Here is a 6040-nt window from a genome sequence, read left to right as displayed (position 1 = left end):
AATAAGGGCATGGACTGTAATTTTTTTTTTTTTTTTTTTTAAGCAAATGGAAAGTGGGCTGCTATATACCGCACCCAAATTCCGGTCCACCGTCCATTTTTGACATATTTGCCCTCCTCGTTTTTTCTAACAAAAAATTAAAATTCTCTAAAATCCTTTCTACCTTCTTAGGTTTCTCAAATTTCTCCACATTTTTTGCCTGAACGGGCAGCGCGTACTGCCCGTTCCGTTGGTGGAACGGGTGGCGCGTACCACCCGTCCCGTAGGTGGAACGGGTGGCGCATACTGCCCGTTCCCTAAGTCGAACGGGTAGTTCATCCGTTCGGCCTACGGAGCGAGAGTACGCTCTACCCGTTCAGGCAAAAACCGAAAAAAAAAATTTAAAAATTAATCAGACACGTATTTAAGAATCGTAATATTATCTCGTGTTCGAAATCATTATCTTTGGAAATGCTTGGATCCATTTTTGTAAAATCCGGGATTTGTGTTCGGGAGAGAAAGGGAGAGAGAGCTTTTAAGGTTTTGGATGAAATAAAATGAGAAGGGCAAATATGTCAAAAATGGGCGATGGACAGGAATTTGGATGCGGTGAATAGCAATACCCAATGGAAATGGACGTGTAATCATAGCAATAATACAAGGCGTAGCATATGAGATATATGAAATAATCTCTGGTGTTTGGATGAAATGTAATGTAAGTAATTGTTTAGATATGTAGTATATATAAAATTATTTTTATATCTTTTTTATCAGTATAACTAAAATAAAAGACAAATCATAATTTTAGAAGAAAAAGATTAATACCACAATTCTTTTCCAATTTTAGGTGTAAGAAAAATTATTCAAAATTCATATAAGATACTCCCATTTACTATGCTCTTCATTTATACCTCAAAATAAACAAAGTAATCTAATTACATTTACCCTTATCTACCTTTATATATCACCATCCAAACCATTTCTAAGGTTATTTTTCTTTGATTAACTTTCTCATTCTTTCTGTTAACTCCGGATTTTTTTTGTTTTGTCTTTCTAAAAAATCCTTGAGTTTTGTTAGAGCATCTCTACACATCACCCATTTTTTTTCAAAACACTCTCTGCACAAAATCTCTTTAATGGTTGAAAACTATCACTGCTATTCGTGGGTGCTACATGTCATATTTATTTTATTTTCTTTACTTTTAATCAATTAACCTATCTTATAATTTCTATTTCAACAAATACGAATTCACAATTATTACTTAAATAAAAAAAAATAACTCCGTAACAAAAAAAATCAATTCTCATAATTTTTACCATTGAACTATTTCTATTTCATTTTTTTAAATTTCAAACAAAGTCTTTGTAATATTACCATTAAAAAAAGAAAAAAAAAATCAGTACACACAATTAAACAACCAAATAAAACAAATGTTGTATATTTATTAATAACTCATTTTAAATCAATATTTCCGGTTGAAGTTTTATGAAATCAACAAAAAATACTTCCATCAAACTAAGCTCCACATGTTGGCTATTATCTTATTTTTTCTTTCCTTTTGACGCGCATAAAGGAATAAATTGCATTTCACATAGTTCTTAAATTCGGACATGGCATTTGGTGTGGTGTCCATCTCCCCTCATGCATCTCTCTTTACTGTTGCTTTTAAAATTCACAAACAAGTTGTTGGATCTAGAGACCTGTTTGGACTTGGAGACTCTCCAACCTTTTGCTCTACTTGTTGGTTACTCTTACATAATAGGACAAATTACAAATCTAGACCACTTGATAGGTTCCATTAACATATTTGACACACTTTGTTTCCATTTTATCAAATTAGACACTTTCATCCATTTTGGACAAAAAATACTCTTAGTTCTATATAACCTAATCTCCAAATCTCAACCTCCTTTCCCTTTTCGGTTATTTCAAATTCTTACAACACAAGATCTAAGCATATCCATACATCATTCAAGTTCATGTAAGTATTTTTTCTTCATTTTACATACACATTATTCGAATACACAGTTGCTTAGTTAAATGTTGTTGCGTTGAACCCGTTATTTTCGATTTTCTCATTCCGCTCAAAATGTCGCATTTAATTATTGTAAATGTGACATGTGTTGTCGCATTTGCGACAATATTGCTTTTGTCACATCTGCGACAACAAATACACTGTATTTAGATGTCGCATCTAAGCTCATTTCTTGTCACATTTGATTTATCCTTATCATATTTCTTTTCGCATTTGATTTATCCTTACAACAATATTGTTTTGATTATGTGTTCATTTCATAAATGCAGAAATATATCAACCAAAGAGAAATGTACGTGTTTTTTTTGTCTTGGAACGGCTAATGGAACACAGTTAAAGATATGATGACATACGTCGGTGGTAAATCAAAGTTGCTGGTTTTGTCAACAGAAATTGATTTGCAAAAATCAAAAGGAAAAGTTTATACTTCCATGCGTATTGATTCAACCTCACACGACCTACAAATGTCCATGTAAGCAACATACGATCCAAATAAAGTGTGTGGAATAGTATCACATATTGATAAAGATGATGATGTTATGGGATTCATAGAGTATTACCGAATGAATCCGACCGATTTGATTCCACTGTATGTTACTCTAAGTCTGTGAACAATTGATGCAGAAGTATTGCGATGTCATAGGACGGGCATGTCGATCCGAGCAAACCACCGAAAGTAATTTATGATCCCACTATCGAAATTGAGACTCGTAGGCATATGTTAATGATGATAATGATGGTGGAAATGATGATTATCAGATTACGATATTGATTATTGTTATGAAAATTGTGATAATGTGGAAAATAAGGTAGATGTCGCTCAGAATCAAACTCCCATTAAAGGTGTTCATAAAACATCCAAACAAGTTAATTTTAATCTTTTAACTTTTGAAAACTTAAATTTACCCGCATATTATTGTAGTACGAACGCGACATGAAATTAATTAAATTTAATCTATCCACTTAAATATATTAGTTATTTCATCTTTTCAAAATTTAGTACAGTAAGTTATTTTAATTTTGAACTTTTGAAAACTTAAGTTTGTCCATATATTATTGTAGTGTTAATGTGCAATAAAATGAATTAAATTTAATCTATTTAAATTTGGATAAATTACAAAATTGGACCAATTTGGTGGCTCATTTACATATTTAAACTTATTACACAACACATTACATATCTAGACTATTTCATTTAGAAATTTCCCACAATACCATTCATATATATATAACAACTTAGCATTTTCTTCCTCTTTCTTCTTTCTCTCCTCCTTTCTTTCTTCTTCTATTCATCGACAATCCTTTAATTTCATACATCAATCCGAGATCCAAGCTCTTCATGTAAGTATTATGGTCATTTTACATATATAAATCCCTTTGGGTTGGTTAGTTTTGTGTATTTGAAGTTAGTTTGGACTTATATCTTATGATATTTGGAGTTTTCATTTAACTTGATAGCTTCGCAGTTGACGATTTTGCTTTGTAGAATCGCAAACTATGAAGCTCTTTAAGGCTTCGCGGATCACCTAAAACCACGAAGTCAAACCTAACATATACTTCGCGGTTCAACTAAACAACGAAGAATTGCGACTTCATAGTTTGTAATTTGCTTCATAGTTAAAGCAACCGCAAAGCACATTTCCTTTTTGTCTTTAGTACATTGTTTGACAGTGTTTTTGTTTTCTTTGTTTTTTTAATAGTAGCAGTATATCAACCGACCATTTCTTTGATTTTGCTTTGTAGAATCGCAAACTATGAAGCTCTTTAAGGCTTCGCGGATCACCTAAAACCACGAAGTCAAACCTAACATATACTTCGCGGTTCAACTAAACAGTGAAGAATTGCGACTTCACAGTTTTGTAATTTGCTTCGCAGTTAAAGCAACCGCGAAGCACATTTCCTTTTTGTCCTTAGTACATTGTTTGACAGTGTTTTTGTTTTCTTTGTTTTTTTAATAGTAGTAGTATATCAACCGACCATTTCTTGTGTGTGATAATGTGTAACGGCCAATGAGAAACCATGGGAAGAGCCATGACATACGAGGGGGGTGAATCAAAGTTACTTCGGCTTTCAATGAATATCAACTTCGAAATGCTTCAAAATAGAGTATATAGATCTGCACGTGTTGATTCAACATCATTTGACATATGTATGATTATGCAAACTACATACGGTCCAAATAAAGTTCCTGGGATAGTAATTCTGATTATTGATTCAAGTGATGTTGAGTGCTTCACAAAATATTATCGGATGAATCGAAGTGATGTTATCCCATTAGATGTTAATTTTGAATCACGAACAATAGATGCACAACTACCGCGAGATATAAAGATAGAGGATGTTATTCAATCAAGTTATGATGTCATCGTTGAAGTGGACACAACCATTGAAGTCGAAACTCATCGGCTAGGCAAAGAAAATATCACTAATTTCAACCTCATATCCACCCTAGGTTAGATAATATTAGCTCAAATCTGTTTTTTAATCCGAAAGAAACGATATATGAAGAAGATATTTGGGGTCATTTTAACCCCGAAGAAATGGCAAATGAAGAAACGTTATGTGATAAACAACCTATCCCTCAGAAACAATCTCATCGTGGAGGTGTTCCCGAAAACAATGCACGAGCTGGGCATGTATTAGTAAGTATCTATGAGGTGGACGATGAAGAAAAAAGAAGAAAGAGGACTGTTCCATGATGCACATTCTCACCGGGGTCTGACCGGTATCTACTTGTCACATTCAAAGCAAAAGAGGCATATGATCGAGTACACAATATGTCATACATGATGGATCTTATTGCTAAAGTATAATGAATCTCACTCATGTGATCTTGCTTTTCTCTTGTCTTAGAACATTGTTTCTTATTAAGAATGTCAGGATATATAGGTAAATTTCCTCTTTCTGAATCTTACATACTGAACCTTTTTAGCACCTTATCTATATATGTAGCTTATTAGCCTTCTAGATCTATTTTTTTTTATAGATCTTAATCCCAATGATGAAGGCAGACTCACCCAACTCTTTCATTAATAAACACTCCTAACTAAGACTTAACATTCTGCAAGGTTGGAATGTCGTTTTTAATGAGTAAAATGTCATCAACATAGAGCAAGAGGAATACGACTGTGCTCCCATTGACTTTCTTCTAAACACAATGTTCATCTTTATTTTTAATGAATCCAAACTGTTTGACGACTTCATTAAAACAAATATTCCAACATCTTGATGCTTTCTTCAATCCATAAATGGATCTTTGAAGCTTCCACACCTTTGTAGAATTCTCAAGATGAGTAAAACCTTCGGATTGTGTCATGTACACATCCTCAAGAAAATTTCCATTAAGAAATGTTGTTTTGACATCAATCATAATATGCAGCAGTACTAAGGAAAATTCTCATAAATTTTAACATAACTACAAGTGAAAAGGTTTCATCGTAGTCAATAACATGCTTGAAACCTTTTGCAACTAGTCGTGCCTTATAGGTATGAACATTGCCATCCATGTATGTTTTTTCTTGAATATGCACCCAATAGTTTTTACACCGTCAAGTATATCAACCAAGGTCCATACATTGTTATCATACATGGATTGCATTTCTAACTTCATAGCATCAAGCCATTTTTCAAATTTTGGACCTGAAATTGTTTCTCTCTAAGAAGTGGGCTCTTTTTGATCCATAAGAATTACATCAGTATTATCATTGATGAGAAATCTATATCACTCACAGTGTTGTTTCTTATGTGGATGTTTTTCCTTCCATTACTTCCTTTTTATTACTTACCCCAAAATTATCTCCTCCTATTTTTTCCTAATTCTAATTTTTATCTTATTCCTAACTTCTCTTACATGCACCTTCTCATTCTCATTTTTCTACTCTTATTCCATCTAGTGATATTATTTCTCCTTCTTCCTTTACATAGTTTCCTAATGAAACTACTCATAGCTCCACTATAATTACAGTCACACTTTCATCAGTGTCTCTACCTTTCTCACCTCCTATTTATCCCCTCATTTATCTGAA

This window comes from Euphorbia lathyris, chromosome 1 (genome assembly GCF_963576675.1).
Source record: "Euphorbia lathyris chromosome 1, ddEupLath1.1, whole genome shotgun sequence".
NCBI lineage: Eukaryota > Viridiplantae > Streptophyta > Magnoliopsida > Malpighiales > Euphorbiaceae > Euphorbia > Euphorbia lathyris.
Note: the sequence above shows the minus strand (reverse complement) of the source record.